At 44.4% G+C, this 15,304-nt stretch overlaps 1 protein-coding gene across 1 annotated transcript in view; it reads right to left on the reverse strand.

Annotated features, from left to right (window-relative positions):
• Window positions 1-2,353: 2,353 nt before the first annotated feature.
• Window positions 2,354-15,304, reverse strand: part of SMPX (small muscle protein X-linked) — a 52,402-nt gene continuing 39,451 nt past the window's right edge. Inside the window, exon 5 of the mRNA XM_065901284.1 lies at window positions 2,354-2,783. The gene's annotated coding sequence lies outside the window, so the exon portion shown is untranslated. The remainder of the gene's footprint in view (window positions 2,784-15,304) is intronic.

A 15,304-nucleotide genomic window follows, 5' to 3' on the forward strand; every position in this document is an offset into this window, starting at 1 on the left:
AGCGTGAATTACCAAGTTAAATGCAGTTTCTATTTTAAGCTAGAGACTGCAAAGCAAGGGGAGAATGCCACATTGCCTTCGAAGGGAAGTTTTAATTGATCAACCTGTGGTCTTTGAATCCAAATGAGCTGTTTTCATTCCCCTTGAACCTTTCCACGTCTTATCTCGGAAGGGGGACCCTAATTCTAGGTCAGCCCAAGAGTGTAGGAGAGGGAGTGTCACAGGATGGCACAGTCACATCCCACTCCTTCTAGGGACCAAAACAGGAGGCTTTGTGTAAATCCTCTAACTGCTCTAGTTCAAAATGAGCGATACATTTGGGTAATTATCATCCCCCTTTGCCCTGGGCCTCACTTTAAAAATTCTACTGTGTCATTCAGCTAGTCGGGAAGTAACCTTGGAAGCAAAGCTAATTACCCTCCAATCTGTGCTCTAGAAATGTAAAGATCTTAAAAAGTGAGTGGTTGAGACAATTCTGGAGAGCCTTACTTGTTCCAGATGGCTTCTGCTCCAGAGGGAGAAGCTTTTCAAGTGTCCCACGCAGTCCTGGACCCTGTGGGGCCTTCTCCTTTCACTCGGGCCTCAAGCACAGAACACAAAATGCTGTCCCGGGGAGGGGAGAGACGCAAGGGGATGTTCTAGGTGAAGGTGCCGTGCTCCCCCCAGCACTCCCTGTGGAGCCTGCGCAAGGCGGGCAGCCAGCTGAGGTGGGTGGAAGGACTGTACTTTGCCCTCAGACATCCTCCCCTGTCAACAGAGTCGCTGATAGTTGGACCCTTTATAGCACGTGCACTAAAAACGCCATTGTACCTGTGCTTGCTTTTAATTACTCAAACCGGTGTTGTTTCTAGTTTTCTCTCTCTCTCTCCTAACAAAACTTCAACTACTTGTACCTTGTTCCGCCCCCACGGAAAAGCTGCATAATAATCAGTTGTTTACAAGCCTGTAAGGTAAATAATCACACTGCTTCAGTGTGATGTATGAGTTTTTAAAGAGGCATTTAGCATGACATGTGTGAATTTTTAAAATTATAACTTCATTGAAAATAAAATCTGTCTTTCCCTAGATTATATGTACTATCCAGTGACTGATAGACTATGGAACTTGCTAAATCCCATAGAGTGAATTTGAGTCTTAACAAGATAAAATACATATTAAGTGAAAAACTTTAAAAAAATACATTGAATTTGTCTAACGACTCTGGTCTTTATGCTGCAAATTTGACTTGGGAGACAGACTGCATTAAAATATGAAGATGGTTTTTATAACATGAAACCAGAATTTAATTCTGAACATGGATCATTTATATATAAACAAAAGGAACACTGGGGCAAATTTTGTAACCCTACCCAACTACCCTAATTAGGAAGGAGTGGAATGGCCTGAGGCAACACGTCACCATATTACTTAGGATCTGTTCTGTTGACAGATGATGATCTGGTATATTTAGTTCTGCTTGATATTCCCCACCCCGTATGTCTACAGTAGATTTAGATCATCAGGCTAAGCCACAGCCCAGCGAGGTGCCTGGGACCCACGACCAGGTGCCTGGGACCCACGACCAGGTGGGCGCCCCTTCACAAAACCTAAGCTCATCGGGCACCGCCTTAATCTGCAGCCAGTCACGTGTGTGCAATAATAGCCCTGCTTTTGGAAACCTATCTCTACGAAACAGAAAAGCTAAAGACTAATTTGTGCTTGGGATGTTTGAAAGGACATCTGGTTTTCTTGTAATGGCAGGCAGTGAAGTGAGGAAAAAAGTCATGGTGTTGGGGTGTCTGCCTACCAAGTGGGTGATACACTTGTCTCTAAAACGGTGTGATCTCGAGGACCTGGTCCCTCAAATCTTCGTATTGTGAAGTTACAGGGACATCTGGGAAGATCAGCAGACTCTAGCGTGGCATGGCTAATTCTTCTTGGCTTGTGATTGTTTCATAGAGACTGTCCATCTTAGCACCAGTAGACACACTTCTTCTTTCTTTGGATAGCTAAGGTATGAGCTGCCCCTCGCTTTCATTCTGATGTCTCAGCTTTACTTTATTGTGCCTTATAATGGACTCTACTCCATCTGGCCAAAGGGAATTTCTGAGCGTCTATGGAGGTAAAATGCACTCACCATAAAAGCTCTCCCTGAAGGAGGAATGTCAGTGATGCCCAGTTCCTCAGGCATTACTTAACTTCATTTGCAATGATAAGTCAGCCATAGCTTTACCTGTGGTCCCCAGTAATTCAGAATGAGAAGCCCCCACTTAGGCAATGTGGAATTTGGTTGGCGCTTACATCTCATTTCTATCCATGTGGGGGAATATGTAGCTATCTGAAGATACGAAAATTAATGTAGTCTAGATTCACATTTTACATTTACTCAAATATTTATTTGAACTCATAAAAAGTTTATTGACATAATTTAGAAGATGAAGAACTAAAATACATTCCAAATATTGACCAAAATAGTGTGGGAAGTCGCTCAGAGAACTTTCAATCAAAATCATTGCTATGCATATTGCCATATCCTTCTCCATAGAATCATATCCCTCCTCAAAACCACACCCTCCCAAGTGGTGAATTCTTGAGCTGATTTGCTCTGCAAGCTGCCGAACGTGAAGATAAAGTAAGTAGTGCAGCCAGCTAGAAGGAAGAGATATAAATGGACAACCAGGACGTTTCTGCTAGAGTCTTAGGCATTCGGGAGGTACGTAATCTTCATACAAATATATAAAACTTTTCAGTGAGCTATTTTCATTTGAATCCATTCTCTTACTCTTCAATTCTTCACATCAAGCCTGCAAAGGAAAAAGCAAAGGAACCGTTAGTTGAGTTTCCATGAGGTACTTTTAGGGACAGCTTGTAAATCAATATGATAGGTACAAGTCAAAATTGAAGGCCTCATTTTCACTTGAAAACTTCATTTCTTGATTCCATGAAGGTAATACGTGAACTATGAGTAGAAGGTGTGACCATCAACTCTGGCTCTAGTGATCTGAGTAATTCTAAACTAAAGGAGGATGGCTTCCTTCTGAAGGATTAGACTATAATGCCGACCTTATGATTATGACTTGCAAGACCTTTGGTGCCTTGGTAAATTTGCATTCATGGCTCCCATCCTCCACCCCTCCCTAGAGCCACCTCCATGGCCATGTAACTTTTTAGTTTCCTACCATCATGAGTAGGGTAGGATTCCTCATGCCTGAGGTTAGCCATGTGACTTGCTTTGGCCAACAGGATGAGGTAGAAGTGATGGTGTGTCAGTTCTGAGCCTGAGCCTTAAGAGGGATCACGTGTTTTGGTTTTCCCTCCTGCATGTCTGCCATTGCCACAAGTAGGGTATGCCCAGGTTTGCCTGTGGGTTCCTGGAGAAGGATGGGCAGCATGTGGAACAGAGCCCCCAGCTGACACCGATACATTAGTGAGCCCAGCCTAGATCAGCTAAGCCACAAACACATGAGCCAGAGTAATAAATGCTTTTGTTTTAGGGCATTGGATCTGGCAATGGTTGGTTATGCAGCCATAGCTAATTGATACGGTGCCATTTCTTTTAAAGGCTCTTGCAGTGCCGAGATGGTTGAACACTATTCACCCATTTGTTTTCCATTATTCTTTGCTGCCTTTTCTTGCATGCTTTACTTATGTGGATGGGCTGAATCTTTTCTAAGAAATAGAATGCTTACTTTTTTTAGTACCAATGGCTGTAGAAACAAAACTCCACAGACAAGGATCCCCCCACCCCCGCTGCGGCAGTCACTATGACTTGGCTCTCTCCATATCCATTCACAATCCCCTTCGCCCTTGCTTTTCTCTACTCCAAAGGCTGGTAGCCAAATACTCTCTTTCCCAGTCTCTCTCATGGCTTGGGACAGCCATGTGACGCAATTGTGGCCACTGAGCCCCGAGGAGAATTCTGCAGCAGAAGTCTTTTAGAAAGTTTTGCTTTCCTGTGTATTTCTTTAGAGATTACAAAGCCTGTTGCATCACTTAACAGTTACATAGCATTGCTGTGATGCAGGTTGTATTATACTCATTGTTGAGATGAAACACCTAGAGGTTCAAAGAGCCAAGTGAGTAGCCCAAAGTCTCATAGCTGGTAAAGAGAAAAGCTGGGATTTGAATTCCTGTGTCCTGACTGTAGGGCTCCTTCCACTCCACTAACGGGAAGGTTTGGATGGTTTTTGAACTGGAGGGGAAGGTAGGAAGGCATCATTGACTGCAGAACTGAAAATGTTACCAACAGCCATCAGCACTGGGTCACGTATTTTTTCTAGCATTTATTTCTCTTTGTTAGAAACTCAGTTTTTAGTCCAGGTCATTCACCAGGAAGAAGCAAGATACCATCTCCTTCCCAGCCCAGGATTTCCTGGCTGAAATGTACTTTGTTGACCAGCAGCTTCCCAGCGTCACCAGGGCGCCCGCCTCCCCATGCCAGTCTGTTTCTCCCTCGCGCAACCTGAACGGAGTTTGTTGGACACTCACTGCTTGTGTAACGTGATTCAAGCCTTCAGGCCACTCCCTCTTGCCTGATAACTTTAGACTAAAATCCTCCCCTCCCCCCACGGCTCTCCACATCATAGGCTGCGGTGTAATTAATTGCCTATATGCATCCTCTCTCCCGGCTCATCTCTTTCCCGCCATAGCTGTCCCGCCTCTAGGCCGTGACCTTCTGAAGGGTATGAACATGCCCTATTCGTTTTTGCATCCCATTTCCTATCATGGCACCTGACACAAAGCGGGAGCCTAGGGATTGGTGAGGTGGAGTGCTGGAGGGGTGAGAGCAGGACAAGAAGTGGGATCGGAGTGCTGGTGAGGTAGCAGGAGTGGGCGAGGGACCGAAGATGCAGGAAACCGGCAGTGTTGATGAGCTGCGCTGCGTCCCCACTGTGCTGTCACACCTGTCCTAGGCCCCAGCCGTAGCCCCATCATGGCCAGCGTGTGCCCAAGCCATTTTACTGCTGTGGTCACTGTGCTGGGTGACATATGGCCGGTCTGTCTGGCCGAGTGAGAGGCCCAGCACAAGCTGCCCTTGAAACCGAGACATTCCTTGGGCTTCTCTGAGCAGCACGGAAGGGGTGATGATTCATAGTAAATTGTCACTGAAGCCTGTTCTATGAGGTGGCATTTCTCTCCAAGAAGTGTCCAGACTGTGAAGCCTCATCTGCAACCAGAAATAGGAACCATTTCTATCACAGGCTTGATATGCGGACTTTGACCCCCACACGTCTGTCTCACATCGGTGGAATTATAGCTATACTGAGAAAGAGAGGATGAGCCATTTGCAGTGACCCTCCAGTGACTGTTTAAAAACCCTAAGATGCCCCTCATGACCGGCTTCGGCTTGTGGACCTCTCTGACTTTAAGACAGTTTTGGAAACATAAGGAAACCTTGATGCAGTTTGCCCAGACCACCATGGCCACTGAGATCACCATATTATTTAGGAAAAGCAAATGCACAGTTCTTTATGCAGTACTAGCCCCAGGGGAACTGTGCTTCATATGGGGATGGAGGAACCACTGACTTTACACAGTGACCTCATTTAATCTACAAAGTGAGCCCTGGTCTTCCTTGTAGAAGGAACTGGGCAGGAGGCAGCTGATGGAACAGAGGAGTCACTGCAGTTGTTGTTCTGCAGACCACCCTTCCCTCCCCCAGCTTCCCCTCTCCCTCCCAGATCCCAGGAGAATTTGAGAGGGCCCAGCAGCCCTGGACACAGGACACTGCTGATGGCCAAGGTCACAGATGGTCCTTCCAGGAGTGCAAGGCCCCGAGAGGACCAGAGTCTCCGTCCTTGGCCTGGTGGGACTCCGGGTGTTCTCAGAACACCTTTATGTTACCGGAATACCAGAATCCAGGAACTCAGAGACCTGGGTGAGGGCTCAAATTTAAAAATGGGAACAATGGGAAGGGATCCAGAGCTAAAATTGCCCCTGCTGTAAAGCACACTTGTTTGTCGGGGTGCTGGAATGCAAGTGTGTTGGGTGGTGTCCCAGGCCACACTGCTTTGCTGCCTAGACAACAGCTGTCAGCTATTCTCCTGTGTCCTGTTCTCCTGTCGGGGACATTGGTGAGAATGATGGAGAATGCGAGGCCCCCTGCGGAAAAGTCACTCTCCAGCTACCGCACACCCCTTTTGTACCCAAAGCAAAAAAGTTTACATTGGGAAAGGCACACCTTGGCTGGTGCAAGGGTGATATGCCAGATATCTCCCGTGTGTCACTCTAGGTCCAGGCTGAGGAGCATGTGATGTTTACGCCCTGCCCCGACCCATTTATAGCTGTGTTACTCATACTTGCCGCAGCCCCACACACATCATTTAGGAAATGGAGTCCACTCAGCACTGCTCTGCATTTGGTCCTTTCACCAGACACTCGGGGGCGGTGCAATGATTACTTCTTCCTACATGGTGCTAAATCATAGAGCCATAAACACAGTGGCACTCAAACGTAATCGAGAGAAAGGCCGTGCCTCGTGTTCCATCTGGTTCCGTATGCAATGACTGACCAGGCACCCAGAGCAAACTGGTTGAAGCTCTGGAGTTTGTTAGAGGGCATTTGTGGAGTCCCCTAGAGCTCCTAGCACACCTCCACGCCAAGGTCGGGGACCCAGGAAGTGCACGGCGTGAAACTGCACCCGGATAACTCCAAACCCAAGACTATTTTATCCCCACCAGCCACTCATAGAGTAAAAGAAACAAAGCTCTTAAGTAAAAACTTCTAAAACTTTTTTCTTAAACTGCAAAATATCCACCCAAATTGGGTTTTGTGCGTCATGAAGCCTTTGGTGGCTAAAATAAAAATGGAAATGTTTCTACCAATAACTAGTAAAAGCAGGGAAGAGCAGAAAGACACAAAGAGCAGGACATTTTGGGGGTAAAATTCTGCACCTAAAATCCAGAGTCAACAGTGTTACGTGCTGGGTGAGGAGAATTTGAGTAACCTTAAGGAGAAGGCAAATTGCATGTCCAGGTCAAATCATTAAAAATAAGCTCAAAAGGGGTTTTTTAATCCTACTGTACTGAGAGTTTGTTGCCTTGGATATCAAGTCAGGGTTCGGCAGGTGAGACAACATTGAATTTGTTTGGGGAGATCTTGGTGGAATAAGGGGTATAATCCAAGACCAGTCACCACTGGTGGCTGCTAGTTTTGTGGTCAATTTCTCCATCTGTCAGAGCATAGACCACCCTGTTTTTAAAGGGGCCACAGATTTTACTGGAGAAACACTGGCCCGAGACTCCCTAGTAAAGCAGAGCTCGATAACGCACAGAGGTAGACAAAGTAATGAACAAGTCGAGTAGACTGCTGTCTTAACAAGAGGTTCCAAAGATGGCAAAACCCTTCTATGTTGTTTAGGCTTGAGCATTTGAGACCTAGGGACAATGGCGCTTACATCAGAAATACCCAGTATCCTCTTAGAACTGTCTGGCACGGTCTCTGGCCGTCAGAGGTCCTGGGACATCCAAACGGAAAAGCAGTTTCTTGACATAAAGTTAACATATGAAATAAATGTAGGCCTCCCTGTCTCTCTCTAATAAGGCATCCTGGAAAGCACATTGTCACAGAGATTCCCTTAGAGCTGATTGACATTTTGTTTGTTTATTTTTACAGTAACAATTATGGAAGTCAGTGGTCCATAGTCTCAGTATTCAAATTAAAAACCTGGCCATTGGTACACCATCAGGCAGATATAAAAGCTTTATAATCCTCTAAAATAGTAAAACTGTTTTCAAAGATTGAATGGAACTTGAGTTTTCTTATTGCTCCTCCTTTTATAAATTAGGAAATTAGGGAATTCCCTGGCGGTCCACTGGTTAGGACTCCACGCTTTCACTGCCGAGGGCCCGGGTTCTGCCCCTGGCCAGGGAACTAAGATCCCACAAGCTGCGCAGCACGGCCAAAAAAAAGAGAGAGAGAGAGAAATTAGGAAATTAAAATCCAGAGGAGTTGAATCCAAGGTGAAGGTCCAAGGTCACACAGCTAGTTAATGGCTGGTCCAGGATTAAAAGCCTGTCTGGAGCTCTTAGCCCCTACAATAAATCTTTACATGTTGACGGTATTAGAGGCACCTTGCATGAACAACTGATACATAGAAATGTACCTGTAATGTAAAAATAATTTGACTTGGCATTCTTGTACTTGTTCTAATGAACATCCAATTTTAATTTCAAAAGATATGTTTGCCTTGTCAGAATTTAGTAGAGTTTTTAAAAATATTTTTAGAGAGTAAAATGCACAAATCTTAAGTGAACAGCTTCATGAATTATTTTATGTATGTATATACCCATGTATGGCTCTTATTTTTACATATAACTCTTAAATACTACCCTGTATGCCAGTAATATATCATCAAGGTTTTGTTTGTTTGTTTGAGAAATACTAGTTCCAAGAGACGATAAAGCAAGTTTCACCTTTGGAAGAGAGGGAGGGGAGGGGAGGGAAAAAAATCTTTCCATGGTCAGATAAATTGAGGAATACGGGGTTAAGCACAGATAAACCATTTTCTTCGTTTTAGAGCTCCTCAGAGCTTTAAATATACAAATATATATTGTGTATATTGGGTGTGAGGATGATATCATGTAGCATTTCAAAATTTACTTGATTACTGAGTCATTTATCCAGTTTTTTACTGTTTGTATTCTTTTTCATTTATCATTCATTATAGCACAGATAGTGTGCATACTATTCCATCAGGTGGATATATGAGTTGAATTAATCGTAATCCTATTGTTGGACACAGGTTCTTAATCAATTTTGCTATCATAAGTGAACAAAACTTCTCCCACACCTTCTCCCACACGTTTTCTTTAGGATGGCGTCCATCGAGGCCTAAGTGGGTTGGAGGACATACAAATCCACAGTGGCTGGAACTTTCTCCATTCACTAAGCCCCACACCCTCATCATCTAGACTGGCATAGCGCCTGCTGTACAGAAGACAATATCTGTTGAGGGAATGAGAAAGTGTCCATTCCATGATCATTTTCCCACTTATTTTTGTGAATATTACAAGAGAAAAATTGCTAACTCTTTTTTCATTGAGTATCCCCCTTTGAATACTAGTGAGGCATATTTTCTCATGGCTTCTCTACTAATTATACATCTACTTCTGTGAATTGTGAGTTCATTTCCTTTATTTATGTATTAAGGTGTTAATGTTTTGCTTCCCAATTTGCATGGGCTCTTTATAAATTGTACACTTCATGCAAAACAGTTTTCTTGATAGAGTTCACCATTTAATGTTTGGGTTTTTTTTTTTTTCAAGTACGGAATTGATTTTTAATTAGCAAGATTTTGAGGGATGATTTTGATGGCTCTTCTTTAAAAAGCTATCTGGGCAAGCTTAAATCAATGCCTTCATTTTTTTCCCCAAATCAGTCCAACCGTTATTCTTAAAGTTAGTTATGGCCAAATCGTCCCTTTTGAAGCCTTCATCAAAGGCCTTTAATTTTATCACCTTAAAAGTGATAAGATGTCAAAAAAGAAGGATGTTCATGGAAAGAAAAGCATCGCCTTGGAGATGTGGGGTCTTATTTAGAAGCTGTGGTAAATCACTCCTAAAGTTGGGGAGGGGGGTGAGTTTTTTTAAACCCCCCAGAACAGGAGCTCAAACTTGGCTACACATTAGAATCATCTGGTGAGTTATTAAAACTTCGGAGGCCCAGGCTGCCCCAGAGCAATGACATCAGCGTCTCTGCGGGTGGGCTCAGTATTTTTTAAAGCTCCCAGGCTTCTGATGTGCAGCCAAGGTTGCGAACCGCTGACCTGGGAGCACTTCTCAGACTTTAATGTCCAGAGGAAGTACTTGGTGATCCTGTTAAACTGCAGATTCTGACTCAGGAGGCCCGGGATGGGGCCTGAGGTTGTACATTTCTAGCAACCTCTCAAGGGATGCTGTTGCTGTTGGCCCATGGACTACACTTTGAGAATCGAGGGTCTAGAGCAGTGATTCTCAACGAAAGGGATGGTATTTTGCCCCCCAGGGGCCATTTGGTGATATGTGGAGACATTTTTGGTTATTAAAACCAAGAGGAGGGAGTGCCACTGACATCTAGTGGGTAGGGCCAGGGATGTGCTAAACAGCCTATAGGCCCCAGGACAACCCCCACTCCAAAGAGTTATCTGGCCCAAATGTAAATAGTGCTGAGGGTGAGAAACCCCACTCTAGAGAGGGCTGGTTCTGTGAACAAAAATGATCCCAAACCTGAGCTGGAAGGCTGTCTGCTCTGGTGTGATGAGTGGTCCCTTCTGAGAAGCATTTCTGATAAAACATATGAGTGATTTTTTTCTGATCAACTTTAATGAGATTAAGATCCCCTTGTGGGAAATTAGATTTACCTGCCTCACTAAATTAGCCTTGTGACAGAGTTTAAAGACCACTTGTACCCAGTCTAACAGTGTTGTCTAACCACATTTTTTCCTATTCCACGTTTTTGAACTGGCTTTTTGAAGCCTCTTTAAGCAGCTTTGAAGTAAAGCTTTGACATGTGCTGGCAATGAATTCATCAGAGAAATTGCTTCAACACCCTTTGCCTTGCCAGCCTCCAAGCTGCTTCCCAGGTGGACCCTGTCTATAAATTCAACTGTTTACTGAGTGCCTTCTGTTGGGAGACATTGTAGTGCAGACTCTGCTTTCAGATCCCAGCAATCCTACTTTCTAGCTGCTTCACCTTGGGTAAGTGTTCTATTAAGTACAGGAAAGTAACAGTACCAAACTCCCAGGGATGTTGTGAGAATAACATATTAAAGTGTTCAGCAGAGTGCTTCCCACATAGTAAATGCTCGATAAATGTGAACTGCTACTATTACTCCAAGCTGAAGACCCAAAAAAGCTTGTAGGTCGACGTGCCTGCCCTCCTCCTCTGCCGTCCAAGCAAGACTGAGTCTTTGTTGTCTTGGCGTCAGGCTCTTTGTGGCACTGATGGTTGGTGGAGGTCTAAATGGGCGGAGAGCACTGAAAGCAGTGAATTGAGTTGAAATTACAGAAAAAAGAAGGGCTGGGGCAATCGGATAACCGGATTCTGGGGAAAGGATGAAAAGACATTTGGGATAAGAAGTCTCTAGGATGAAGGACTTTCAGGCTGATAATGAATCAAGAATGTTTAGGTCACTTTACAGTGTTAATCGTAGGTGAAGATTTGCATTCCTTTTTGACACCGCTTTCGATGATCAATTTATGTTTCTTTTGGAGGAGGCTCTGTGCTTAAATGTGCTTAAATGGTCTTAAAGGTGGAAACCAGATGCCTGGTTTTATTTTGGTTACATTATATGCCAGAAAATGTATTAAGTAGGCACTGTGGATACACTAGTGGGTAAGTTATCCCCCTTCATGGAACTGAACATCTAGAAGGAAAGTCAGACAAGAAAATAAGTGATGGCAGTCCATTCCTCCATGGTGATGGGTGCAGCTGTGATGGGACAAAGGCAGCTGTGGATGCTTTATCCAGTTTAAGGGGCTATGGAAAGGCTTTTCCAAAGTTGTATTTAAACTGAGACCTGAATGATGGGTAGGAGTTAGCCCGCTCATGGGTAGGGGAGGAGAGAGATTGGAATATAATGTTCTGAGCATGTATAAAGGCCTAGAGTCAGCATGACACCTCCCTGAAGTGGCTTGGAGCAAGGGATGCCCTGAGTGGGCAGAAATGCCAGTTGGGAGAACCTGGTGAGTCTGAGTCAGCTGGTGCAGGCCCTGGGGGCCGTGTGGAGCCACTGAGGCCTGTTCTGCAGGGCAGTGACATGATCACTTTTGTGTTTTTACTTTTTTAAAAAACCTGTTTACTGCAGGGCTCTGGTGAGGAAAAACGAGGGAGAAAAGGCTTTAAGGAGTGAAGGGCACAGGTCACTCTGACAGCTGTGGGCTATTAATGCTCCGATTGTTCGTTGAGGTCATGTTCATGGCAGCAACAAGCATGGTGGATGAATGGAGTTTGCAAACCTTCTTTCAAGGTGAAAGAGGGGTCAAACATTTCAGAAACTCACAGCACTTATCCAAGGGCTCTCGCCTGAGGATTGAGAAAGGCAGCCCCTCACCATCAGCAAGGGCCCAGGGACTCCCCACCGAAGGATCTCTGCTCCAGATCTCAGACTTCCAGCAGGGGCTTAGAAAAATTCCCACGGGCCTCCCACTTTATTTGGAGAACTAAATACGAGACAAATCACACGTGACCACAGACTGCCGGGTGGGCTCTCACCTGGCAGTGCGCAGTATTTTGTGGGCTAGGAAGAATCTGAGCTTAAACAAAGCAGAAATGGACAGTTTTTCCGATCCCATGGCTTAATTTATTGAACAGGGGAAATAAGCCTTGGGAGGAAGAAGGACCCATTCCTAACGATTTAACCATTAATAAAGCCCTACTATAAATGGAACTCAGGAGAGAAGGTAGCTTGTCAGAGGGCGAAGAAGTGGCCCCATTAGGCGAAATAGGTCAGGCAGGGAGAAAGTCGCCCTGTTCCTGCTAGTTACATTGATCAGAGTGACAAGCCTTGTTGTTTTTTAACTGTTTGAAAAAGGATAGAGAATAAGAGGTTTCTTTCTGGTTGTTGTCCTTCTTAGAAGATGGCTGTTTCAAAGAGGATCCTGAAAGGAAAAGAACTGATAGTATTTATTACAGTTTTGAGTTTTGTGCCTAAAAACCTGTGTGTATGTGTTTTCAGAAACATAAGTTTTTACCGAAAAAAATTCTGTGCTTCTCCTAGGGAGTCCCTATGGCTGATCACTGTCTTTCACTTGGGATTAATGAAACAGCAACTCCTAAGGAGGGTGGCCTTTCCATTGATTTTTGGTGTTGCTCTCTGCTTTTTTTCACCCTCGGAAATCAAGAGAGAACAGGAAAACTATCACAATAGGAGAACAAAGCGAGGAGAGGGAGTAGTATACAAGCTAAGATTTAACCCTCCAACCCTGACTTTTTAGTTTACTTCTGGATTTGCCCTCCTTAAGAGGTTCCACTTTCTTCTCCTTCCTTTTGGAGCACCTCCTCCCTAATGACTCAAGGAAGTGAAGAAAAACGTTTCCCAAGTGCTCAGAGTTTGCACTTTGCTTATATGTTGTCTGGTTTATAAAAGCTTCTGCTGTTAAAAACATCATGGAAACTGGCTTCACATTTGGAAATAATCTTTCTAATCTCTCCAAAGATAAACAACATTTGGTGTTTTAAATAAATACAAGAACTTGTGGATGGTGAGGATCAGTAAGGTTAAAAGAAAAGCAAATACTGAAATGTTAAGGCTATGTGACTTTGGGCAAAACCTCACTTCTCCAGACCTCAGTTTTCTCATCTGTAAAAAAAGAAAAAGAAAAAAGGAAGAGGGGTAGGCTGCTGTGTAGGCATCCTCCCAGATGGCCCCCAGTGCATCTTGCCACCTGGCATTCATACCCTTGTATAGACCTGTCCAACACCAAGTAAAGCTGACTTGTGTAACCAATAGCATATTACAGAAATGACAGAGTGTGACTTCCGAGACTGGGTCATAAAAACCAATGCAGCTTCAGCCTTGCTCTCTCTTGGGTCACTGACTCTGGGGGAAGCCACCTGTCATGTTGTGAGGGAACTCAAGCAGCCTAGTGGCACCAAGGCCTCCTGACAACAGTCATCACCAATCAGCTAGCTGATCACCTTTAAGATGAGTGCGCCAGATTAAAAGTGGATCTTCTAGTCTTAGTCAAGGGTTTAGATGACTGCAGTCCCAGCCAGTATCTTGACGGCAACCTCATGAGGGATGCCAGCCAGAGTCATGCAGCTCAGCCACTTCTGAATTCCTGACCCACAGAAACTCTGAGATAATATTATTGTTTTAAGCTGCTAGGTTTGGGGTAATTTGTTATACAGCAATATATAACTAATACGGTTGCCTTAAGCCAAGTCCAGCTCTTATATTTTATATGTCAATGAATAGGTGTTATTTCTGGGAATCCTGAAAAGTTGGCATTTCATTTATGTCAAAAACCAGATCCTAGCTGCAGGGTAGGACTGTATTGCTTCAGGCATTTCTAAAAAGATGAGTAGCCAGTCTCTAGAGACATGGCGTCCTGAGAACTCATGAATTCAACTTTGTGGAAGCAGGCCAACACAGCTGGCTGACCTTGAACCAAAGCTTACAGTGCGATAGTTCAGCACCCAGCAATTAGTCCTTAGCACAACGTACCAAAAACGTATCCCACTTATATTATGTCTACACCCAGACACTGAACTTGTTAAAAGAAACTTCAGTGGAATGGGGACTCACCTGGGCTCTGTTCTTAATGAGTCACTCCAAAGGGTGCAACTGGGATTATTTGGAGGGAACAACACCCCTAGCAGTTTTTAGTGTGAGATGAATTGGGATAGGGGTTAAAAGTTGCTGATTTCGTGGTTAAACTCAAGTGACTCTCCAGGGCGGGGGACATATCTGTAAAGCAGGGGGTATAGAAAGGACCTCTGCATGGGCCTGGACCTTGGTTAGACCAAGTGGCAGTGGTGGTGCCCTGACCTGTGAGAATATGTCTCTACGTATCTTGGGATAGACACACATCATGACACTAACAAGGCACAGCACACTCACTAGGGGGAACCAGCGTGTCTTCAGCCCCTTCTAAGCCCTTCTAAGCTATTTTTTGGACTCATGTGGCAGTCCGGATAACTTAGTATCTCTTCCCCATGTCCTGTCCCAAACAGAGGCTGTGGCTCACCACTGGATCACCCTCTGAATAAATGTACATATATGCTGCATGGCTTTCCAAGAGCGTGTGGCTTTTTTCCATAGTTAGAGACTTTCATCCCAGCCACCTTGATATTCAGCCGAAGAAATACTTTTCCAAACAAGAAGGATTTCAGTTTGGTTTGTCCGTGGAGGATCTGAGAAACATTCTCTAACTGAGTCCTTCTGACCTGAGTTGCACATTAGACTCACCCAGAGGTCTTGTGAAACATACCCCTCCCTCAAGGAATTATGGGTCGGGGTGGGGCTTGGGCAAGTCCAGGTGATCCTGGTGTGCAGTCAGCACTGTGGATGGTCTAACCGTACCCAACAACTTGCTGCTGCCTGACTCCAGGACTAAGATAACTAGAATAAAAATAAGTGATTCTCACCCAGAGCCCAAGGCTGGACAACTCAGTTGTTCAGAAACTGGCTTCAGTTCTTACACCATAATATTTGAGAAAAGCTATACAACTGCCTATCAATCAGCCAGGTAGCTGGGATCCTGGTCCTGTCTTGTATTGGACTTGAAAGATGTTCAAATTTAGAATGTCTTCTGTGTTTTATTTCCACTACCTGGACATCCATAACAGTATGCTTGAATGAAGATGATCAAACCTGGCTTTTTGGTCTCTGCATATATTTGAA

This window comes from Phocoena phocoena, chromosome X (genome assembly GCF_963924675.1).
Source record: "Phocoena phocoena chromosome X, mPhoPho1.1, whole genome shotgun sequence".
Taxonomy (NCBI): domain Eukaryota; kingdom Metazoa; phylum Chordata; class Mammalia; order Artiodactyla; family Phocoenidae; genus Phocoena; species Phocoena phocoena.